Consider the following 24,109-nt stretch of genomic DNA (forward strand, 5'->3'; position numbering starts at 1 on the left):
AAAGGAAGTAAAGAGGGAGAGCTAGAAAGATAGCATTGCGTTACATTACATGGCAATGCAATGCACAGTTGCTGAAGTTGAACCAAAATGAGCTTGTCATCTGGCTTCTGCAACTTTGAACATGAAAAATCCAATGAGGAGAAGAAAAGCAAAGCCAAAGAGTCCATCCCAAAATCCGACAAACAAGCAAAATGAACAAAAAACATTGAATTCAATACTTTCTGATTTTAGAAACTGCATTAAAGAAGGGGTGCACCGGTCCTGGAGATACTGCAATACCAGGTCAATGCGTGGAGTGGACAGAGCAAGCTCTTTTTCCATCTCCCTGTTCTAAAAATCCATTTAATATATGGTCCCCAGATAGGGGACGTATCAGATATTAAACTGATAAGAACAGATTTTTTTTTTTTTTTTTTTTTTTTTTTTTTTTTTTCTTTCTACTCAGATCTTTAAGTCCACCATCACAAGTCATCATGTTAAAATCGTTTCAAACTTAAAAGTTTCCTCATTGTAGATAGCAAACTGGATCTTTTTTTTTTTTTTTTCCTTTTTTTGTTGTTGTAAATTTACAGCTTATATTATTTTCCATATTCCAGTTTATTTTCCTTTTAACTTTAGAATTTCCATTTTTTACAGGGGGGTACATATGGTGCAACAAGAACATCACAAGGTAAGTACATTCCAATCTTTTTGCTTCCAAATTTCATTAGCTTTTTTATCACCAAACAACACCTTATCTCTCCAGAAATATAAAAACATATAACTTAGGCATAACTTAATACATTCTTGTACCGATACTTCCTTATGTTTAAAAATCAAAATATTCCGAGTTTTCCAAAGCGCCATTTTCACACAAGATAAAATTATCCATACAACCTTGAACACTTCATCCTTGACACCCAACCCGTAAAAAATCCTATTAAAATCTAGAAAATTAACACCACTTAGAGCTTTAACTAAATTACTAATCTTTCTCCATACTAATTGCGCATAACAACAGTTCCAAAAAATGTGCATAGCTGTTTCGCCAGCAGCACATTTACGTCTTGGGCATTTTTCAAACCGTACCAATCCTCTTCTATATTGGAAATCTCGAGTTGGCAGACAGTCTTTAATACTACACCATATTAAGTCCTTGTGTTCATTAGTCAAACACTTAAAATTTGCATTAATCCAAATTTTATCTACAACATTATCGGAAAATCGCTCTACCGGACTAGCTATCACCCTGCTTTCTAAGACTTTTAAAATGTTCTTATGATTTCCAAGTATTTTAAGATCCATATTCATTAATTTAAAATCCCTCAGAATTCTTTCTAAAATAATATAATTCCCAGATGGCATAAACTTATATGGCCGATCCAAATGCATTTGTAACCATTTGTATTTCCTAATAAAAAAAACCAAATTGTATGTTAAAAAGGTTTTCAGCCTAGAAACTGGTCCTAATAAAGTGCATATGCAATTAGCTAAATACTTGGCATAAATGAAGGTTCTGATGTCTGGGAAGCCTTTCCCTCCTTTCCCTTTAATTTTGTACAACTCTTCCCTTTTTACCCTTTCCATTTTTGACTTCCATAGGAAATTAAAACATAACTTAATTATCTTTTTCATTACATTAATAGGAGGTATAAAAACAGTTGAAATGTATAAAATTATCGGAAGTAAGACCTGCTTTATTATCAAGATTTTGCCTTCCATTGTTAAACTTCTCAAGTTCCAAAAATCAATCTTTTTCCTTACCCTTTCAAGCAGGGACTCCCAATTCCTCACATTCCCACATGTCTCTGTAAAAAATACCCCTAAAACTTTAATTTCCATTACTCTCATCAGCATGCAATCCGAATTTAAAAGAAATTTACCCATAGTTAAAACACCTGATTTTTCTAAATTTATTTTAAAACCAGATGCTCCACCAAACCACACAACTGTCCTTAAAACTCTATGAAGACTCTTAATGTCCCGCACTAAAACTGACACATCATCCATATAAGCTAAAACCTTCACTTGGTCATTCCTACTGCCAGGAATAAAAAAGCCATTAATAACTTTATCTTTCCTAAAAGCAGTTAAAAGGGGTTCTATTGCACAAATGAAAAGTATAGGCGACAGGGGGCACCCCTGCTTAACCCCACAATTAATATTAATATTTTCCGATAAAAAACCATTAATAGAAATCTTACTAAAACATAACTTATACAGACATTTAATACGTTCAATAAAAACACCAGGACATCCTATTTTTTTTAAAACGGCAAATAAAAACTCATGAGCAACCCTATCATATGCCTTCTCAAAATCAAGGGAAACAAGGGCCAAGTCCTGCTTCCTATCAGCCACATCCCATATTATATCTCTCAGTAAGATTAGCGTGTCGGTAATCTTACGATTCGGGACTGCACAAGACTGATCCACCTCAATAACCGACCCTATCACACTCTTTAATCTATTGGCCAATAGTTTTGCATATACTTTATAGTCTGTATTTAGCAGCGTAATAGGCCTCCAATTTTTAATCAGTTCTTTTCCTCCTTTTTTATATAATAAAACAATAAGGCCTTCTGCCCATGACTTGGGAATATTAAAAGAGGACTCCACTTCTAAAAACAACTCATAAAAATCTTCCCCTATAATATCCCACACAACCCTGTAAAACTCCACAGGGAGGCCATCCACACCTGGTGTCTTCTGATTTTGTAAAGTGCAAATAGTATTAAATATCTCCTCCTTAGTAAACTCCCTAGATAAAAGTAATTTTTCTTCCTCACTAAGAGCTTTATCCAGAACCTCTAAAAAATGGTTTTTCAATGATTCATCAATCTTTTTTCGAGAAAACAGATCATCATAAAACATTTTGGCCTGCAATGCTTTCCCCTCTGGGCTCACCTCACCCTCTAAGACCTCAATAAAATCCTTTTTTCCACATATTTTTTTAAAGAAAAACTTAGTGCATTTCTCATCCTCATCCAGGACCTTTACCCTAGAGTTGAAGATGATTTCTTTTCCCTTCTCTTTTAGTGCATTCTGAATTTTCTCCTTTACCTCACTAATACTGCTGTCCATATTAACTCCATTGTTTTGAAAATAATAATAACACTGCAAATTAGCATTTAACGCATCATAAAACTGCCTTTTCTCATACGCTTTCCTCTTTCCCAATTTAACAAAGAAGGTTCTGATCTTACCCTTCATAAAATCCCACCAGTCTAAAATACACTTAAAACCCTTTTTGTTAAGTTTTAATTCATTATAAAAAACCTTAAAGTCTTCTTTAAAATTCTCCCCCTGTAATAAAGAAACATTCAGTTTCCAATGCGAAGGTTTTTTCTTACCGCAAGGGTCTATTGCTAAAGTGCATCCCAATAACTTATGATCCGAAAAAGGATTAATACTTGTCTTAAAAGAGGAACATTTAAAAGAATCAGACATAAAAAAGTGATCAATCCTAGACGTAAAACCTCTGTTTGACCACGTAACTTCAAATTCTTTTTTACTACCATCCATAGCCCATGCATCCTTTAAACTGAAGGCAGAAATTATGTTCTTAAGGCAGGTTACCGACCCAACCCGTACATTATTTAACTGGCAGTTAAAATCCCCACCAATTAAAATCGGATCCGCACCTGATAAAAAAAGCTGTAAAATCTCGAATAAATGTAATCTTTGATTTTTCTCAGTATGAGCATAAATATTAAAACAACGCACCCTTTTACCCTCCCTCATTACTTCTACACATAGAATACGACCAGGGTAAATTTCCTCATACTTCACCACCTCCCACTCACTAGAGCACAAAAAACCCACCCCATCACTTTTCAATTCATTCCCACCAGAAAAAACCATGTTACCCTTCCATATTCCACGTAAATATTCATAGCTCATTTTCCTTTCTAAATTACATTCTTGTAAAAAAATAAAATCGCATTTCTCATTATTCAAAAAATCATATAATGCAGTGCGTTTGTATAAATTGTTCAACCCCTGAACATTCAGGGATACAACAGTAATCATCTTCTAGTAATAGGCCCAGGGCTAATCCCTCCGCCCTCATCTACCAAAGGTGATTTCACATCCACAATTAAGGATTCTTGATCAGAAGAACTTGAGGGAGATACATCCCCAAACAAAGAAGACGCGTCACCACGAGATTTTTTCCCACCCAAGTCCTCCATGATCTCCTGTTGCTCTTCTTCCCATGTACTCCTTTTCAAAGATTTTGAACTTAAGTCCATATTTTCCTGGGCACAAGGAATCCCTGACGACATCTCTGATAATACCGCCAGAGCAGCAACTGTATCCACAATACCTTGTTGCCCCTCCTTTTCCTCTTCCAATGTTCCTTCCTCTCTTCCATCTTCTTTCCTCTCTCCTTCTTTCTTTTTATCTTCTTTCTTCTTGTCTTCCTTCTTCTTGTCTTCCTTCTTCTTTTCTTCCTTCTTCTTTACTTCCTTCTTCTTTTCTTCCTTCTTCCTTTCTTCTTTCTTCTTTTCTTCAGCTTTCTTCCTCTCTTCTCTTTTTTCTCTATTACTTAGAGGTGCCAGAACCTCTACTTCCTGCGCCACATTAGAAGAACTTTCTGATCCTCCATCCTCCATCTGCCCACCATCCCCTTGTTTATCTTCAGCATCAGCCTCAGATGTTTGCCTGGCTTGCATTGGGCACTCTCTCGCCTGATGAACCGGGCCAGAACATACTTCACAAGGGGCGCAATTTTCATCCATATGGCCATATTTCCGACATCGTTTACAATATGGTGGCATATTAGAAAAAAACAAAAAGCCTCTATCTCTATTTATGAACACGACTGGTGGGGGTCTTAAGACACCCCCCTCCACTGACGGGTCCTTTTTAAAAACGACCTGATACAGTCTCTTGCCGTTCCAGGCCCCAAAACCAGTCGTACAACGTTTTTTCATAATTAATACGGAGCAAAACCTTCTTAAGTATGAAGTCACTTGCTCATCAGATATGAAAGGGTTATACATATGTATTGTTAGCATCCTTTGATCAAATTGAAAGCGAGGCGTGGCTGAAATTCCTTCCAATACCTCACTATGCTCACAGGCTGCAGCATATCTAAAACTGGAAAAAACCCTCTCACATACACCAGCACCTCTCAAAGTCACATCGTGTACTCCTCTGTTAGAAAATGACTGAACACAAAAGTACTCATCCTTGCTGATATGCAAGATAGGAGTAAAGACTTTCCTGTACAAAAAGTCCAAGTTTTTAACTTGCCTAAATTCCACACTCACCACAAACCGGATGGTGTCCTTCATGTAGGCATCGTCCTGATCCAAATTCATCTCCATTTCCACACAGAGAAAATTCAAAAGAAAGCCCGATGACGTCCAAAAATAACAGCACCAGACTCGATCCCTTCTGTTCAGCAGCGTCCAGAACTCCAGTCCTGAAGAAATCCTCCTCCACGATCCAGAATTCCTTCCACGCCGAAAGGTACGAGAAACACCTTCCTTCCTTCCCAATAGCAGCAGTTCCAATCGGAAAAGGCCGAGAAAGAATTCCAGTGATCACGAACCTGCCTCCTGACACCAATCACAAGGATCGTGCCAAAAGGCCGAGAAGCGATAACCAGAATTGGTTTCGAACTACGGAGCCACCCAAGGATCCTGAAGAGTCCATTTGTGGAGATGAGCTCCTGGACTCCCGTTAAGAAGACATGTTGTCAACCTCTAGATCCCTTACATGCCTGCACTTTTCGGCTTGCTGCTGCTGCAATCCATGCGTTTTAGATCTGCATAACTCCACCTCTTTAAACACAGCACCCTCACCCCCTGCTGTTCCCACCCGCCTCAACACCGTTGGAAGGGAGGAGAACCAATTAAGGCGGGGGGTGGGGTGGAACGAGCAGCTGTCTACCCTTAGCAGGAGGGCTGCTGATTACTTACCTCTCCTGCTGCTGCTGGCTGTCCAGCAGCAGACTGAAGGTGGCTGCTGCTGTGCGCAGGTATATAAAGGCTCAGAGCCTATTATGACACGCGCAGCCAGCGTTCCATTGCCACATTCCATCTACTGCAGGCAGGATACCTGGCTGGCTGAATGTCGCTGAGAAGCTCACAGAGACCGCCATAAGCAACAGTTTAACAGAATGCCACAGACTAATCAACCAAACTTTTTGGGTTGGGTTCTCTTTTATAGTCTGCAGGCATTAATTGAAAGAAGTCAGTGTTCCAGCAGAGGGAGACAACGTTTCAGAAAAGGCATTGTAGCAAACCAAAAAAGAAATTTTAAGCGCAGCAGAGTAACCAGCGCACATACCTGTTAGCTCAGGTGAGTTTAAAAGGCTGCTGTTGATAACAAGGGCATTTGCTAAATAGATGGTGTGTGTGCAACAATATACTGAAAGGTCAATTATATTGTGCAGCTTATCTCACCACCTGTAGTTATTTAGGTGAAAGCTCCAAAATGCTTGCCTAATATGTCTGTTTATCCAAAAGGAAGTAAAGAGGGAGAGCTAGAAAGATAGCATTGCGTTACATTACATGGCAATGCAATGCACAGTTGCTGAAGTTGAACCAAAATGAGCTTGTCATCTGGCTTCTGCAACTTTGAACATGAAAAATCCAATGAGGAGAAGAAAAGCAAAGCCAAAGAGTCCATCCCAAAATCCGACAAACAAGCAAAATGAACAAAAAACATTGAATTCAATACTTTCTGATTTTAGAAACTGCATTAAAGAAGGGGTGCACCGGTCCTGGAGATACTGCAATACCAGGTCAATGCGTGGAGTGGACAGAGCAAGCTCTTTTTCCATCTCCCTGTTCTAAAAATCCATTTAATATATGGTCCCCAGATAGGGGACGTATCAGATATTAAACTGATAAGAACAGATTTTTTGATTGAAGCTGCATCCAAGGCACTGAAAAATGTGACCGAAGTCACACCAAAACAGCGCACGAGGCGAGGATTCATGTGGACCCTTCCCGGAGGAGAGGGTCCCCAATAAACCATCCCCATCCCTCCGAGCCAGAAGGCCACAGCGAGGGTCAGGGAATCTCCGATGCTCTCCCTAGCCGAAGCCGGAGAAGAGCCGTTTTCGTGCTCCCAGCTTCCATCTTGGCTGCCACCCTAGTGGAGCTGGAGCCTGTGTTGGTTTCTCAGCCCAAAGCTGACCGGACCTCCGACCGGGTTTATAAAAATTCCCCTTCCTAGCCCGGAGGCCAGGAATAGGGGGGGTTGCTCAGAAAGTATGATTGGCAAAGGTGCGGCGTGCTACGAAGCCAAGTCTTTCTGGGGTTCCCAGTCCCAGTAAGCTTGGACTCCCACCAGGGCGAATACTCCTGGGGCACATTGCTCCAAAGCCCTCACACTTACCCAGCCTAGTGACTTCGATCCTGGAGGGCCATGTTTTCCATCAGATAACTCTATGAGCCACCTGGCGTACTAACAAGTGCACCAAACCAGTGTGTAATATGCATCAATTTACTAGGGCAGCCCAAGGACAAAACTGCCTTTTCAAAAGATACTACACTTGATCTTAGCCAAAAGGCCGAGAAGCGATAACCAGAATTGGTTTCGAACTACGGAGCCACCCAAGGATCCTGAAGAGTCCATTTGTGGAGATGAGCTCCTGGACTCCCGTTAAGAAGACATGTTGTCAACCTCTAGATCCCTTACATGCCTGCACTTTTCGGCTTGCTGCTGCTGCAATCCACGCGTTTTAGATCTGCATAACTCCACCTCTTTAAACACAGCACCCTCACCCCCTGCTGTTCCCACCCGCCTCAACACCGTTGGAAGGGAGGAGAACCAATTAAGGCGGGGGGTGGGGTGGAACGAGCAGCTGTCTACCCTTAGCAGGAGGGCTGCTGATTACTTACCTCTCCTGCTGCTGCTGGCTGTCCAGCAGCAGACTGAAGGTGGCTGCTGCTGTGCGCAGGTATATAAAGGCTCAGAGCCTATTATGACACGCGCAGCCAGTGTTCCATTGCCACATTCCATCTACTGCAGGCAGGATACCTGGCTGGCTGAATGTCGCTGAGAAGCTCACAGAGACCGCCATAAGCAACAGTTTAACAGAATGCCACAGACTAATCAACCAAACTTTTTGGGTTGGGTTCTCTTTTATAGTCTGTAGGCATTAATTGAAAGAAGTCAGTGTTCCAGCAGAGGGAGACAACGTTTCAGAAAAGGCATTGTAGCAAACCAAAAAAGAAATTTTAAGCGCAGCAGAGTAACCAGCGCACATACCTGTTAGCTCAGGTGAGTTTAAAAGGCTGCTGTTGATAACAAGGGCATTTGCTAAATAGATGGTGTGTGTGCAACAATATACTGAAAGGTCAATTATATTGTGCAGCTTATCTCACCACCTGTAGTTATTTAGGTGAAAGCTCCAAAATGCTTGCCTAATATGTCTGTTTATCCAAAAGGAAGTAAAGAGGGAGAGCTAGAAAGATAGCATTGCGTTACATTACATGGCAATGCAATACACAGTTGCTGAAGTTGAACCAAAATGAGCTTGTCATCTGGCTTCTGCAACTTTGAACATGAAAAATCCAATGAGGAGAAGAAAAGCAAAGCCAAAGAGTCCATCCCAAAATCCGACAAACAAGCAAAATGAACAAAAAACATTGAATTCAATACTTTCTGATTTTAGAAACTGCATTAAAGAAGGGGTGCACCGGTCCTGGAGATACCGCAATACCAGGTCAATGCGTGGAGTGGACAGAGCAAGCTCTTTTTCCATCTCCCTGTTCTAAAAATCCATTTAATATATGGTCCCCAGATAGGGGACGTATCAGATATTAAACTGATAAGAACAGATACTACACTTGATCTTAGCCAAAAGGCCGAGAAGCGATAACCAGAATTGGTTTCGAACTACGGAGCCACCCAAGGATCCTGAAGAGTCCATTTGTGGAGATGAGCTCCTGGACTCCCGTTAAGAAGACATGTTGTCAACCTCTAGATCCCTTACATGCCTGCACTTTTCGGCTTGCTGCTGCTGCAATCCACGCGTTTTAGATCTGCATAACTCCACCTCTTTAAACACAGCACCCTCACCCCCTGCTGTTCCCACCCGCCTCAACACCGTTGGAAGGGAGGAGAACCAATTAAGGCGGGGGGTGGGGTGGAACGAGCAGCTGTCTACCCTTAGCAGGAGGGCTGCTGATTACTTACCTCTCCTGCTGCTGCTGGCTGTCCAGCAGCAGACTGAAGGTGGCTGCTGCTGTGCGCAGGTATATAAAGGCTCAGAGCCTATTATGACACGCGCAGCCAGCGTTCCATTGCCACATTCCATCTACTGCAGGCAGGATACCTGGCTGGCTGAATGTCGCTGAGAAGCTCACAGAGACCGCCATAAGCAACAGTTTAACAGAATGCCACAGACTAATCAACCAAACTTTTTGGGTTGGGTTCTCTTTTATAGTCTGCAGGCATTAATTGAAAGAAGTCAGTGTTCCAGCAGAGGGAGACAACGTTTCAGAAAAGGCATTGTAGCAAACCAAAAAAGAAATTTTAAGCGCAGCAGAGTAACCAGCGCACATACCTGTTAGCTCAGGTGAGTTTAAAAGGCTGCTGTTGATAACAAGGGCATTTGCTAAATAGATGGTGTGTGTGCAACAATATACTGAAAGGTCAATTATATTGTGCAGCTTATCTCACCACCTGTAGTTATTTAGGTGAAAGCTCCAAAATGCTTGCCTAATATGTCTGTTTATCCAAAAGGAAGTAAAGAGGGAGAGCTAGAAAGATAGCATTGCGTTACATTACATGGCAATGCAATGCACAGTTGCTGAAGTTGAACCAAAATGAGCTTGTCATCTGGCTTCTGCAACTTTGAACATGAAAAATCCAATGAGGAGAAGAAAATCAAAGCCAAAGAGTCCATCCCAAAATCCGACAAACAAGCAAAATGAACAAAAAACATTGAATTCAATACTTTCTGATTTTAGAAACTGCATTAAAGAAGGGGTGCACCGGTCCTGGAGATACCGCAATACCAGGTCAATGCGTGGAGTGGACAGAGCAAGCTCTTTTTCCATCTCCCTGTTCTAAAAATCCATTTAATATATGGTCCCCAGATAGGGGACGTATCAGATATTAAACTGATAAGAACAGATACTACACTTGATCTTAGCCAAAAGGCCGAGAAGCGATAACCAGAATTGGTTTCGAACTACGGAGCCACCCAAGGATCCTGAAGAGTCCATTTGTGGAGATGAGCTCCTGGACTCCCGTTAAGAAGACATGTTGTCAACCTCTAGATCCCTTACATGCCTGCACTTTTCGGCTTGCTGCTGCTGCAATCCACGCGTTTTAGATCTGCATAACTCCACCTCTTTAAACACAGCACCCTCACCCCCTGCTGTTCCCACCCGCCTCAACACCGTTGGAAGGGAGGAGAACCAATTAAGGCGGGGGGTGGGGTGGAACGAGCAGCTGTCTACCCTTAGCAGGAGGGCTGCTGATTACTTACCTCTCCTGCTGCTGCTGGCTGTCCAGCAGCAGACTGAAGGTGGCTGCTGCTGTGCGCAGGTATATAAAGGCTCAGAGCCTATTATGACACGCGCAGCCAGCGTTCCATTGCCACATTCCATCTACTGCAGGCAGGATACCTGGCTGGCTGAATGTCGCTGAGAAGCTCACAGAGACCGCCATAAGCAACAGTTTAACAGAATGCCACAGACTAATCAACCAAACTTTTTGGGTTGGGTTCTCTTTTATAGTCTGCAGGCATTAATTGAAAGAAGTCAGTGTTCCAGCAGAGGGAGACAACGTTTCAGAAAAGGCATTGTAGCAAACCAAAAACGAAATTTTAAGCGCAGCAGAGTAACCAGCGCACATACCTGTTAGCTCAGGTGAGTTTAAAAGGCTGCTGTTGATAACAAGGGCATTTGCTAAATAGATGGTGTGTGTGCAACAATATACTGAAAGGTCAATTATATTGTGCAGCTTATCTCACCACCTGTAGTTATTTAGGTGAAAGCTCCAAAATGCTTGCCTAATATGTCTGTTTATCCAAAAGGAAGTAAAGAGGGAGAGCTAGAAAGATAGCATTGCGTTACATTACATGGCAATGCAATGCACAGTTGCTGAAGTTGAACCAAAATGAGCTTGTCATCTGGCTTCTGCAACTTTGAACATGAAAAATCCAATGAGGAGAAGAAAATCAAAGCCAAAGAGTCCATCCCAAAATCCGACAAACAAGCAAAATGAACAAAAAACATTGAATTCAATACTTTCTGATTTTAGAAACTGCATTAAAGAAGGGGTGCACCGGTCCTGGAGATACCGCAATACCAGGTCAATGCGTGGAGTGGACAGAGCAAGCTCTTTTTCCATCTCCCTGTTCTAAAAATCCATTTAATATATGGTCCCCAGATAGGGGACGTATCAGATATTAAACTGATAAGAACAGATACTACACTTGATCTTAGCCAAAAGGCCGAGAAGCGATAACCAGAATTGGTTTCGAACTACGGAGCCACCCAAGGATCCTGAAGAGTCCATTTGTGGAGATGAGCTCCTGGACTCCCGTTAAGAAGACATGTTGTCAACCTCTAGATCCCTTACATGCCTGCACTTTTCGGCTTGCTGCTGCTGCAATCCACGCGTTTTAGATCTGCATAACTCCACCTCTTTAAACACAGCACCCTCACCCCCTGCTGTTCCCACCCGCCTCAACACCGTTGGAAGGGAGGAGAACCAATTAAGGCGGGGGGTGGGGTGGAACGAGCAGCTGTCTACCCTTAGCAGGAGGGCTGCTGATTACTTACCTCTCCTGCTGCTGCTGGCTGTCCAGCAGCAGACTGAAGGTGGCTGCTGCTGTGCGCAGGTATATAAAGGCTCAGAGCCTATTATGACACGCGCAGCCAGCGTTCCATTGCCACATTCCATCTACTGCAGGCAGGATACCTGGCTGGCTGAATGTCGCTGAGAAGCTCACAGAGACCGCCATAAGCAACAGTTTAACAGAATGCCACAGACTAATCAACCAAACTTTTTGGGTTGGGTTCTCTTTTATAGTCTGCAGGCATTAATTGAAAGAAGTCAGTGTTCCAGCAGAGGGAGACAACGTTTCAGAAAAGGCATTGTAGCAAACCAAAAAAGAAATTTTAAGCGCAGCAGAGTAACCAGCGCACATACCTGTTAGCTCAGGTGAGTTTAAAAGGCTGCTGTTGATAACAAGGGCATTTGCTAAATAGATGGTGTGTGTGCAACAATATACTGAAAGGTCAATTATATTGTGCAGCTTATCTCACCACCTGTAGTTATTTAGGTGAAAGCTCCAAAATGCTTGCCTAATATGTCTGTTTATCCAAAAGGAAGTAAAGAGGGAGAGCTAGAAAGATAGCATTGCGTTACATTACATGGCAATGCAATGCACAGTTGCTGAAGTTGAACCAAAATGAGCTTGTCATCTGGCTTCTGCAACTTTGAACATGAAAAATCCAATGAGGAGAAGAAAAGCAAAGCCAAAGAGTCCATCCCAAAATCCGACAAACAAGCAAAATGAACAAAAAACATTGAATTCAATAATTTCTGATTTTAGAAACTGCATTAAAGAAGGGGTGCACCGGTCCTGGAGATACTGCAATACCAGGTCAATGCGTGGAGTGGACAGAGCAAGCTCTTTTTCCATCTCCCTGTTCTAAAAATCCATTTAATATATGGTCCCCAGATAGGGGACGTATCAGATATTAAACTGATAAGAACAGATACTACACTTGATCTTAGCCAAAAGGCCGAGAAGCGATAACCAGAATTGGTTTCGAACTACGGAGCCACCCAAGGATCCTGAAGAGTCCATTTGTGGAGATGAGCTCCTGGACTCCCGTTAAGAAGACATGTTGTCAACCTCTAGATCCCTTACATGCCTGCACTTTTCGGCTTGCTGCTGCTGCAATCCACGCGTTTTAGATCTGCATAACTCCACCTCTTTAAACACAGCACCCTCACCCCCTGCTGTTCCCACCCGCCTCAACACCGTTGGAAGGGAGGAGAACCAATTAAGGCGGGGGGTGGGGTGGAACGAGCAGCTGTCTACCCTTAGCAGGAGGGCTGCTGATTACTTACCTCTCCTGCTGCTGCTGGCTGTCCAGCAGCAGACTGAAGGTGGCTGCTGCTGTGCGCAGGTATATAAAGGCTCAGAGCCTATTATGACACGCGCAGCCAGCGTTCCATTGCCACATTCCATCTACTGCAGGCAGGATACCTGGCTGGCTGAATGTCGCTGAGAAGCTCACAGAGACCGCCATAAGCAACAGTTTAACAGAATGCCACAGACTAATCAACCAAACTTTTTGGGTTGGGTTCTCTTTTATAGTCTGCAGGCATTAATTGAAAGAAGTCAGTGTTACAGCAGAGGGAGACAACGTTTCAGAAAAGGCATTGTAGCAAACCAAAAAAGAAATTTTAAGCGCAGCAGAGTAACCAGCGCACATACCTGTTAGCTCAGGTGAGTTTAAAAGGCTGCTGTTGATAACAAGGGCATTTGCTAAATAGATGGTGTGTGTGCAACAATATACTGAAAGGTCAATTATATTGTGCAGCTTATCTCACCACCTGTAGTTATTTAGGTGAAAGCTCCAAAATGCTTGCCTAATATGTCTGTTTATCCAAAAGGAAGTAAAGAGGGAGAGCTAGAAAGATAGCATTGCGTTACATTACATGGCAATGCAATGCACAGTTGCTGAAGTTGAACCAAAATGAGCTTGTCATCTGGCTTCTGCAACTTTGAACATGAAAAATCCAATGAGGAGAAGAAAAGCAAAGCCAAAGAGTCCATCCCAAAATCCGACAAACAAGCAAAATGAACAAAAAACATTGAATTCAATACTTTCTGATTTTAGAAACTGCATTAAAGAAGGGGTGCACCGGTCCTGGAGATACCGCAATACCAGGTCAATGCGTGGAGTGGACAGAGCAAGCTCTTTTTCCATCTCCCTGTTCTAAAAATCCATTTAATATATGGTCCCCAGATAGGGGACGTATCAGATATTAAACTGATAAGAACAGATACTACACTTGATCTTAGCCAAAAGGCCGAGAAGCGATAACCAGAATTGGTTTCGAACTACGGAGCCACCCAAGGATCCTGAAGAGTCCATTTGTGGAGATGAGCTCCTGGACTCCCGTTAAGAAGACATGTTGTCAACCTCTAGATCCCTTACATGCCTGCACTTTTCGGCTTGCTGCTGCTGCAATCCACGCGTTTTAGATCTGCATAACTCCACCTCTTTAAACACAGCACCCTCACCCCCTGCTGTTCCCACCCGCCTCAACACCGTTGGAAGGGAGGAGAACCAATTAAGGCGGGGGGTGGGGTGGAACGAGCAGCTGTCTACCCTTAGCAGGAGGGCTGCTGATTACTTACCTCTCCTGCTGCTGCTGGCTGTCCAGCAGCAGACTGAAGGTGGCTGCTGCTGTGCGCAGGTATATAAAGGCTCAGAGCCTATTATGACACGCGCAGCCAGCGTTCCATTGCCACATTCCATCTACTGCAGGCAGGATACCTGGCTGGCTGAATGTCGCTGAGAAGCTCACAGAGACCGCCATAAGCAACAGTTTAACAGAATGCCACAGACTAATCAACCAAACTTTTTGGGTTGGGTTCTCTTTTATAGTCTGCAGGCATTAATTGAAAGAAGTCAGTGTTCCAGCAGAGGGAGACAACGTTTCAGAAAAGGCATTGTAGCAAACCAAAAAAGAAATTTTAAGCGCAGCAGAGTAACCAGCGCACATACCTGTTAGCTCAGGTGAGTTTAAAAGGCTGCTGTTGATAACAAGGGCATTTGCTAAATAGATGGTGTGTGTGCAACAATATACTGAAAGGTCAATTATATTGTGCAGCTTATCTCACCACCTGTAGTTATTTAGGTGAAAGCTCCAAAATGCTTGCCTAATATGTCTGTTTATCCAAAAGGAAGTAAAGAGGGAGAGCTAGAAAGATAGCATTGCGTTACATTACATGGCAATGCAATGCACAGTTGCTGAAGTTGAACCAAAATGAGCTTGTCATCTGGCTTCTGCAACTTTGAACATGAAAAATCCAATGAGGAGAAGAAAAGCAAAGCCAAAGAGTCCATCCAAAAATCCGACAAACAAGCAAAATGAACAAAAAACATTGAATTCAATACTTTCTGATTTTAGAAACTGCATTAAAGAAGGGGTGCACCGGTCCTGGAGATACTGCAATACCAGGTCAATGCGTGGAGTGGACAGAGCAAGCTCTTTTTCCATCTCCCTGTTCTAAAAATCCATTTAATATATGGTCCCCAGATAGGGGACGTATCAGATATTAAACTGATAAGAACAGATACTACACTTGATCTTAGCCAAAAGGCCGAGAAGCGATAACCAGAATTGGTTTCGAACTACGGAGCCACCCAAGGATCCTGAAGAGTCCATTTGTGGAGATGAGCTCCTGGACTCCCGTTAAGAAGACATGTTGTCAACCTCTAGATCCCTTACATGCCTGCACTTTTCGGCTTGCTGCTGCTGCAATCCACGCGTTTTAGATCTGCATAACTCCACCTCTTTAAACACAGCACCCTCACCCCCTGCTGTTCCCACCCGCCTCAACACCGTTGGAAGGGAGGAGAACCAATTAAGGCGGGGGGTGGGGTGGAACGAGCAGCTGTCTACCCTTAGCAGGAGGGCTGCTGATTACTTACCTCTCCTGCTGCTGCTGGCTGTCCAGCAGCAGACTGAAGGTGGCTGCTGCTGTGCGCAGGTATATAAAGGCTCAGAGCCTATTATGACACGCGCAGCCAGCGTTCCATTGCCACATTCCATCTACTGCAGGCAGGATACCTGGCTGGCTGAATGTCGCTGAGAAGCTCACAGAGACCGCCATAAGCAACAGTTTAACAGAATGCCACAGACTAATCAACCAAACTTTTTGGGTTGGGTTCTCTTTTATAGTCTGCAGGCATTAATTGAAAGAAGTCAGTGTTACAGCAGAGGGAGACAACGTTTCAGAAAAGGCATTGTAGCAAACCAAAAAAGAAATTTTAAGCGCAGCAGAGTAACCAGCGCACATACCTGTTAGCTCAGGTGAGTTTAAAAGGCTGCTGTTGATAACAAGGGCATTTGCTAAATAGATGGTGTGTGTGCAACAATATACTGAAAGGTCAATTATATTGTGCAGCTTATCTCACCACCTGTAGTTATTTAGGTGAAAGCTCCAAAATGCTTGCCTAATATGTCTGTTTATCCAAAAGGAAGTAAAGAGGGAGAGCTAGAAAGATAGCATTGCGTTACATTACATGGCAATGCAATGCACAGTTGCTGAAGTTGAACCAAAATGAGCTTGTCATCTGGCTTCTGCAACTTTGAACATGAAAAATCCAATGAGGAGAAGAAAAGCAAAGCCAAAGAGTCCATCCCAAAATCCGACAAACAAGCAAAATGAACAAAAAACATTGAATGCAATACTTTCTGATTTTAGAAACTGCATTAAAGAAGGGGTGCACCGGTCCTGGAGATACTGCAATACCAGGTCAATGCGTGGAGTGGACAGAGCAAGCTCTTTTTCCATCTCCCTGTTCTAAAAATCCATTTAATATATGGTCCCCAGATAGGGGACGTATCAGATATTAAACTGATAAGAACAGATACTACACTTGATCTTAGCCAAAAGGCCGAGAAGCGATAACCAGAATTGGTTTCGAACTACGGAGCCACCCAAGGATCCTGAAGAGTCCATTTGTGGAGATGAGCTTCTGGACTCCCGTTAAGAAGACATGTTGTCAACCTCTAGATCCCTTACATGCCTGCACTTTTCGGCTTGCTGCTGCTGCAATCCACGCGTTTTAGATCTGCATAACTCCACCTCTTTAAACACAGCACCCTCACCCCCTGCTGTTTCCACCCGCCTCAACACCGTTGGAAGGGAGGAGAACCAATTAAGGCGGGGGGTGGGGTGGAACGAGCAGCTGTCTACCCTTAGCAGGAGGGCTGCTGATTACTTACCTCTCCTGCTGCTGCTGGCTGTCCAGCAGCAGACTGAAGGTGGCTGCTGCTGTGCGCAGGTATATAAAGGCTCAGAGCCTATTATGACACGCGCAGCCAGCGTTCCATTGCCACATTCCATCTACTGCAGGCAGGATACCTGGCTGGCTGAATGTCGCTGAGAAGCTCACAGAGACCGCCATAAGCAACAGTTTAACAGAATGCCACAGACTAATCAACCAAACTTTTTGGGTTGGGTTCTCTTTTATAGTCTGCAGGCATTAATTGAAAGAAGTCAGTGTTCCAGCAGAGGGAGACAACGTTTCAGAAAAGGCATTGTAGCAAACCAAAAAAGAAATTTTAAGCGCAGCAGAGTAACCAGCGCACATACCTGTTAGCTCAGGTGAGTTTAAAAGGCTGCTGTTGATAACAAGGGCATTTGCTAAATAGCTGGTGTGTGTGCAACAATATACTGAAAGGTCAATTATATTGTGCAGCTTATCTCACCACCTGTAGTTATTTAGGTGAAAGCTCCAAAATGCTTGCCTAATATGTCTGTTTATCCAAAAGGAAGTAAAGAGGGAGAGCTAGAAAGATAGCATTGCGTTACATTACATGGCAATGCAATGCACAGTTGCTGAAGTTGAACCAAAATGAGCTTGTCATCTGGCTTCTGCAACTTTGAACATGAAAAATCCAATGAGGAGAAGAAAAGCGAAGCCAAAGAGTCCATCCCAAAATCCGACAAACAAGCAAAATGAACAAAAAACATTGAATTCAATACTTTCTGATTTTAGAAACTGCATTAAAGAAGGGGTGCACCGGTCCTGGAGATACTGCAATACCAGGTCAATGCGTGGAGTGGACAGAGCAAGCTCTTTTTCCATCTCCCTGTTCTAAAAATCCATTTAATATATGGTCCCCAGATAGGGGACGTATCAGATATTAAACTGATAAGAACAGATACTACACTTGATCTTAGCCAAAAGGCCGAGAAGCGATAACCAGAATTGGTTTCGAACTACGGAGCCACCCAAGGATCCTGAAGAGTCCATTTGTGGAGATGAGCTCCTGGACTCCCGTTAAGAAGACATGTTGTCAACCTCTAGATCCCTTACATGCCTGCACTTTTCGGCTTGCTGCTGCTGCAATCCACGCGTTTTAGATCTGCATAACTCCACCTCTTTAAACACAGCACCCTCACCCCCTGCTGTTCCCACCCGCCTCAACACCGAAGGAATGGAGGAGAACCAATTAAGGTGGGGGGTGGGGTGGAACGAGCAGCTGTCTACCCTTAGCAGGAGGGCTGCTGATTACTTACCTCTCCTGCTGCTGCTGGCTGTCCAGCAGCAGACTGAAGGTGGCTGCTGCTGTGCGCAGGTATATAAAGGCTCAGAGCCTATTATGACACGCGCAGCCAGCGTTCCATTGCCACATTCCATCTACTGCAGGCAGGATACCTGGCTGGCTGAATGTCGCTGAGAAGCTCACAGAGACCGCCATAAGCAACAGTTTAACAGAATGCCACAGACTAATCAACCAAACTTTTTGGGTTGGGTTCTCTTTTATAGTCTGCAGGCATTAATTGAAAGAAGTCAGTGTTCCAGCAGAGGGAGACAACGTTTCAGAAAAGGCATTGTAGCAAACCAAAAAAGAAATTTTAAGCGCAGCAGAGTAACCAGCGCACATACCTGTTAGCTCAGGTGAGTTTAAAAGGCTGCTGTTGATAACAAGGGCATTTGCTAAATAGATGGTGTGTGTGCAACAATATACTGAAAGGTCAATTATATTGTGCAGCTTATATCACCACCTGTAGTTATTTAGGTGAAAGCTCCAAAATGCTTGCCTAATATGTCTGTTTATCCAAAAGGAAGTAAAGAGGGAGAGCTAGAAAGATAGCATTGCGTTACATTACATGGCAATGCAATGCACAGTTGCTGAAGTTGAACCAAAATGAGCTTGTCATCTGGCTTCTGCAACTTTGAACATGAAAAATCCAATGAGGAGAAGAAAAGCAAAGCCAAAGAGTCCATCCCAAAATCCAACAAACAAGCAAAATGAACAAAAAACATTGAATTCAATACTTTCTGATTTTAGAAACTGCATTAAAGAAGGGGTGCACCGGTCCTGGAGATACTGCAATACCAGGTCAATGCGTGGAGTGGACAGAGCAAGCTCTTTTTCCATCTCCCTGTTCTAAAAATCCATTTAATATATGGTCCCCAGATAGGGAACGTATCAGATATTAAACTGATAAGAACAGATACTACACTTGATCTTAGCCAAAAGGCCGAGAAGCGATAACCAGAATTGGTTTCGAACTACGGAGCCACCCAAGGATCCTGAAGAGTCCATTTGTGGAGATGAGCTCCTGGACTCCCGTTAAGAAGACATGTTGTCAACCTCTAGATCCCTTACATGCCTGCACTTTTCGGCTTGCTGCTGCTGCAATCCACGCGTTTTAGATCTGCATAACTCCACCTCTTTAAACACAGCACCCTCACCCCCTGCTGTTCCCACCCGCCTCAACACCGTTGGAAGGGAGGAGAACCAATTAAGGCGGGGGGTGGGGTGGAACGAGCAGCTGTCTACCCTTAGCAGGAGGGCTGCTGATTACTTACCTCTCCTGCTGCTGCTGGCTGTCCAGCAGCAGACTGAAGGTGGCTGCTGCTGTGCGCAGGTATATAAAGGCTCAGAGCCTATTATGACACGCGCAGCCAGTGTTCCATTGCCACATTCCATCTACTGCAGGCAGGATACCTGGCTGGCTGAATGTCGCTGAGAAGCTCACAGAGACCGCCATAAGCAACAGTTTAACAGAATGCCACAGACTAATCAACCAAACTTTTTGGGTTGGGTTCTCTTTTATAGTCTGCAGGCATTAATTGAAAGAAGTCAGTGTTCCAGCAGAGGGAGACAACGTTTCAGAAAAGGCATTGTAGCAAACCAAAAAAGAAATTTTAAGCGCAGCAGAGTAACCAGCGCACATACCTGTTAGCTCAGGTGAGTTTAAAAGGCTGCTGTTGATAACAAGGGCATTTGCTAAATAGATGGTGTGTGTGCAACAATATACTGAAAGGTCAATTATATTGTGCAGCTTATCTCACCACCTGTAGTTATTTAGGTGAAAGCTCCAAAATGCTTGCCTAATATGTCTGTTTATCCAAAAGGAAGTAAAGAGGGGGAGCTAGAAAGATAGCATTGCGTTACATTACATGGCAATGCAATGCACAGTTGCTGAAGTTGAACCAAAATGAGCTTGTCATCTGGCTTCTGCAACTTTGAACATGAAAAATCCAATGAGGAGAAGAAAAGCAAAGCCAAAGAGTCCATCCCAAAATCCGACAAACAAGCAAAATGAACAAAAAACATTGAATTCAATACTTTCTGATTTTAGAAACTGCATTAAAGAAGGGGTGCACCGGTCCTGGAGATACTGCAATACCAGGTCAATGCGTGGAGTGGACAGAGCAAGCTCTTTTTCCATCTCCCTGTTCTAAAAATCAATTTAATATATGGTCCCCAGATAGGGGACGTATCAGATATTAAACTGATAAGAACAGATACTACACTTGATCTGAGCCAAAAGGCCGAGAAGCGATAACCAGAATTGGTTTCGAACTACGGAGCCACCCAAGGATCCTGAAGAGTCCATTTGTGGAGATGAGCTCCTGGACTCCCGTTAAGAAGACATGTTGTCAACCTCTAGATCCCTTACATGCCTGCACTTTTCGGCTTGCTGCTGCTGCAATCCACGCGTTTTAGATCTGCATAACTCCACCTCTTTAAACACAGCACCCTCACCCCCTGCTGTTCCCACCCGCCTCAACACCATTGGAAGGGAGGAGAACCAATTAAGGTGGGGGATGGGGTGGAACGAGCAGCTGTCTACCCTTAGCAGGAGGGCTGCTGATTACTTACCTCTCCTGCTGCTGCTGGCTGTCCAGCAGCAGACTGAAGGTGGCTGCTGCTGTGCGCAGGTATATAAAGGCTCAGAGCCTATTATGACACGCGCAGCCAGCGTTCCATTGCCACATTCCATCTACTGCAGGCAGGATACCTGGCTGGCTGAATGTCGCTGAGAAGCTCACAGAGACCGCCATAAGCAACAGTTTAACAGAATGCCACAGACTAATCAACCAAACTTTTTGGGTTGGGTTCTCTTTTATAGTCTGCAGGCATTAATTGAAAGAAGTCAGTGTTCCAGCAGAGGGAGACAACGTTTCAGAAAAGGCATTGTAGCAAACCAAAAAAGAAATTTTAAGCGCAGCAGAGTAACCAGCGCACATACCTGTTAGCTCAGGTGAGTTTAAAAGGCTGCTGTTGATAACAAGGGCATTTGCTAAATAGATGGTGTGTGTGCAACAATATACTGAAAGGTCAATTATATTGTGCAGCTTATCTCACCACCTGTAGTTATTTAGGTGAAAGCTCCAAAATGCTTGCCTAATATGTCTGTTTATCCAAAAGGAAGTAAAGAGGGAGAGCTAGAAAGATAGCATTGCGTTACATTACATGGCAATGCAATGCACAGTTGCTGAAGTTGAACCAAAATGAGCTTGTCATCTGGCTTCTGCAACTTTGAACATGAAAGATCCAATGAGGAGAAGAAAAGCAAAGCCATAGAGTCCATCCCAAAATCCGACAAACAAGCAAAATGAACAAAAAACATTGAATTCAATACTTTCTGATTTTAGAAACTGCATTAAAGAAGGGGTGCACCGGTCCTGGAGATACTGCAATACCAGGTCAATGCGTGGAGTGGACAGAGCAAGCTCTTTTTCCATCTCCCTGTTCTAAAAATCCATTTAATATATGGTCCCCAGATAGGGGACGTATCAGATATTAAACTGATAAGAACAGATACTACACTTGATCTTAGCCAAAAGGCCGAGAAGCGATAACCAAAATTGGTTTCGAACTACGGAGCCACCCAAGGATCCTGAAGAGTCCATTTGTGGAGATGAGCTCCTGGACTCCCGTTAAGAAGACATGTTGTCAACCTCTAGATCCCTTACATGCCTGCACTTTTCGGCTTGCTGCTGCTGCAATCCACGCGTTTTAGATCTGCATAACTCCACCTCTTTAAACACAGCACCCTCACCCCCTGCTGTTCCCACCCGCCTCAACACCGTTGGAAGGGAGGAGAACCAATTAAGGCGGGGGGTGTGGTGGAACGAGCAGCTGTCTACCCTTAGCAGGAGGGCTGCTGATTACTTACCTCTCCTGCTGCTGCTGGCTGTCCAGCAGCAGACTGAAGGTGGCTGCTGCTGTGCGCAGGTATATAAAGGCTCAGAGCCTATTATGACACGCGCAGCCAGCGTTCCATTGCCACATTCCATCTACTGCAGGCAGGATACCTGGCTGGCTGAATGTCGCTGAGAAGCTCACAGAGACCGCCATAAGCAACAGTTTAACAGAATGCCACAGACTAATCAACCAAACTTTTTGGGTTGAGTTCTATTTTATAGTCTGCAGGCATTAATTGAAAGAAGTCAGTGTTCCAGCAGAGGGAGACAACGTTTCAGAAAAGGCATTGTAGCAAACCAAAAAAGAAATTTTAAGCGCAGCAGAGTAACCAGCGCACATACCTGTTAGCTCAGGTGAGTTTAAAAGGCTGCTGTTGATAACAAGGGCATTTGCTAAATAGATGGTGTGTGTGCAACAATATACTGAAAGGTCAATTATATTGTGCAGCTTATCTCACCACCTGTAGTTATTTAGGTGAAAGCTCCAAAATGCTTGCCTAATATGTCTGTTTAGCCAAAAGGAAGTAAAGAGGGAGAGCTAGAAAGATAGCATTGCGTTACATTACATGGCAATGCAATGCACAGTTGCTGAAGTTGAACCAAAATGAGCTTGTCATCTAGCTTCTGCAACTTTGAACATGAAAAATCCAATGAGGAGAAGAAAAGCAAAGCCAAAGAGTCCATCCCAAAATCCGACAAACAAGCAAAATGAACAAAAAACATTGAATTCAATACTTTCTGATTTTAGAAACTGCATTAAAGAAGGGGTGCACCGGTCCTGGAGATACTGCAATACCAGGTCAATGCGTGGAGTGGACAGAGCAAGCTCTTTTTCCATCTCCCTGTTCTAAAAATCCATTTAATATATGGTCCCCAGATAGGGGATGTATCAGATATTAAACTGATAAGAACAGATACTACACTTGATCTTAGCCAAAAGGCCGAGAAGCGATAACCAGAATTGGTTTCGAACTACGGAGCCACCCAAGGATCCTGAAGAGTCCATTTGTGGAGATGAGCTCCTGGACTCCCGTTAAGAAGACATGTTGTCAACCTCTAGATCCCTTACATGCCTGCACTTTTCGGCTTGCTGCTGCTGCAATCCACGCGTTTTAGATCTGCATAACTCCACCTCTTTAAACACAGCACCCTCACCCCCTGCTGTTCCCACCCGCCTCAACACCGTTGGAAGGGAGGAGAACCAATTAAGGCGGGGGGTGGGGTGGAACGAGCAGCTGTCTACCCTTAGCAGGAGGGCTGCTGATTACTTACCTCTCCTGCTGCTGCTGGCTGTCCAGCAGCAGACTGAAGGTGGCTGCTGCTGTGCGCAGGTATATAAAGGCTCAGAGCCTATTATGACACGCGCAGCCAGCGTTCCATTGCCACATTCCATCTACTGCAGGCAGGATTCCTGGCTGGCTGAATGTCGCTGAGAAGCTCACAGAGACCGCCATAAGCAACAGTTTAACAGAATGCCACAGACTAATCAACCAAACTTTTTGGGTTGGGTTCTCTTTTATAGTCTGCAGGCATTAATTGAAAGAAGTCAGTGTTCCAGCAGAGGGAGACAACGTTTCAGAAAAGGCATTGTAGCAAACCAAAAAAGAAATTTTAAGCGCAGCAGAGTAACCAGCGCACATACCTGTTAGCTCAGGTGAGTTTAAAAGGCTGCTGTTGATAACAAGGGCATTTGCTAAATAGATGGTGTGTGTGCAACAATATACTGAAAGGTCAATTATATTGTGCAGCTTATCTCACCACCTGTAGTTATTTAGGTGAAAGCTCCAAAATGCTTGCCTAATATGTCTGTTTATCCAAAAGGAAGTAAAGAGGGAGAGCTAGAAAGATAGCATTGCGTTACATTACATGGCAATGCAATGCACAGTTGCTGAAGTTGAACCAAAATGAGCTTGTCATCTGGCTTCTGCAACTTTGAACAT

The 24,109-nt window shown here is 43.6% G+C and overlaps 13 non-coding genes and 2 pseudogenes across 13 annotated transcripts; all 15 read right to left on the bottom strand.

Moving 5' to 3' along the window:
• Positions 1 to 245: 245 nt before the first annotated feature.
• On the bottom strand, positions 246 to 472 carry LOC141240236 (U2 spliceosomal RNA; annotated as a pseudogene).
• A 6,227-nt stretch (positions 473 to 6,699) lies between these two features.
• Positions 6,700 to 6,881, bottom strand: LOC141240205 (U2 spliceosomal RNA). Its single transcript, XR_012305492.1, has one exon. It is a non-coding gene; the product is annotated as a U2 spliceosomal RNA (small nuclear RNA).
• Positions 6,882 to 7,406: 525 nt separating this feature from the next.
• Positions 7,407 to 7,522, bottom strand: LOC141240244 (U2 spliceosomal RNA; annotated as a pseudogene).
• A 1,109-nt stretch (positions 7,523 to 8,631) lies between these two features.
• LOC141240187 (U2 spliceosomal RNA) lies at positions 8,632 to 8,822 on the bottom strand. Its single transcript, XR_012305475.1, has one exon. It is a non-coding gene; the product is annotated as a U2 spliceosomal RNA (small nuclear RNA).
• A 1,109-nt stretch (positions 8,823 to 9,931) lies between these two features.
• LOC141240188 (U2 spliceosomal RNA) lies at positions 9,932 to 10,122 on the bottom strand. The gene has a single exon (XR_012305476.1). It is a non-coding gene; the product is annotated as a U2 spliceosomal RNA (small nuclear RNA).
• A 1,109-nt stretch (positions 10,123 to 11,231) lies between these two features.
• On the bottom strand, positions 11,232 to 11,422 carry LOC141240189 (U2 spliceosomal RNA). Its single transcript, XR_012305477.1, has one exon. It is a non-coding gene; the product is annotated as a U2 spliceosomal RNA (small nuclear RNA).
• A 1,109-nt stretch (positions 11,423 to 12,531) lies between these two features.
• On the bottom strand, positions 12,532 to 12,722 carry LOC141240289 (U2 spliceosomal RNA). Its single transcript, XR_012305557.1, has one exon. It is a non-coding gene; the product is annotated as a U2 spliceosomal RNA (small nuclear RNA).
• A 1,109-nt stretch (positions 12,723 to 13,831) lies between these two features.
• LOC141240190 (U2 spliceosomal RNA) lies at positions 13,832 to 14,022 on the bottom strand. The gene has a single exon (XR_012305478.1). It is a non-coding gene; the product is annotated as a U2 spliceosomal RNA (small nuclear RNA).
• Positions 14,023 to 15,131: 1,109 nt separating this feature from the next.
• Positions 15,132 to 15,322, bottom strand: LOC141240136 (U2 spliceosomal RNA). Its single transcript, XR_012305424.1, has one exon. It is a non-coding gene; the product is annotated as a U2 spliceosomal RNA (small nuclear RNA).
• A 1,109-nt stretch (positions 15,323 to 16,431) lies between these two features.
• On the bottom strand, positions 16,432 to 16,622 carry LOC141240137 (U2 spliceosomal RNA). The gene has a single exon (XR_012305425.1). It is a non-coding gene; the product is annotated as a U2 spliceosomal RNA (small nuclear RNA).
• Positions 16,623 to 17,731: 1,109 nt separating this feature from the next.
• Positions 17,732 to 17,922, bottom strand: LOC141240138 (U2 spliceosomal RNA). Its single transcript, XR_012305426.1, has one exon. It is a non-coding gene; the product is annotated as a U2 spliceosomal RNA (small nuclear RNA).
• A 1,109-nt stretch (positions 17,923 to 19,031) lies between these two features.
• On the bottom strand, positions 19,032 to 19,222 carry LOC141240178 (U2 spliceosomal RNA). Its single transcript, XR_012305466.1, has one exon. It is a non-coding gene; the product is annotated as a U2 spliceosomal RNA (small nuclear RNA).
• Positions 19,223 to 20,331: 1,109 nt separating this feature from the next.
• On the bottom strand, positions 20,332 to 20,522 carry LOC141240170 (U2 spliceosomal RNA). Its single transcript, XR_012305458.1, has one exon. It is a non-coding gene; the product is annotated as a U2 spliceosomal RNA (small nuclear RNA).
• Positions 20,523 to 21,631: 1,109 nt separating this feature from the next.
• LOC141240139 (U2 spliceosomal RNA) lies at positions 21,632 to 21,822 on the bottom strand. The gene has a single exon (XR_012305427.1). It is a non-coding gene; the product is annotated as a U2 spliceosomal RNA (small nuclear RNA).
• A 1,109-nt stretch (positions 21,823 to 22,931) lies between these two features.
• On the bottom strand, positions 22,932 to 23,122 carry LOC141240183 (U2 spliceosomal RNA). The gene has a single exon (XR_012305471.1). It is a non-coding gene; the product is annotated as a U2 spliceosomal RNA (small nuclear RNA).
• Between the last annotated feature and the right edge of the window lie 987 nt (positions 23,123 to 24,109).

Source organism: Phyllobates terribilis, unplaced genomic scaffold (genome assembly GCF_046119375.1).
Source record: "Phyllobates terribilis strain yellow unplaced genomic scaffold, ASM4611937v1 Scaffold_801__1_contigs__length_655404, whole genome shotgun sequence".
In the NCBI taxonomy this organism is placed as follows: Eukaryota; Metazoa; Chordata; class Amphibia; order Anura; family Dendrobatidae; genus Phyllobates; species Phyllobates terribilis.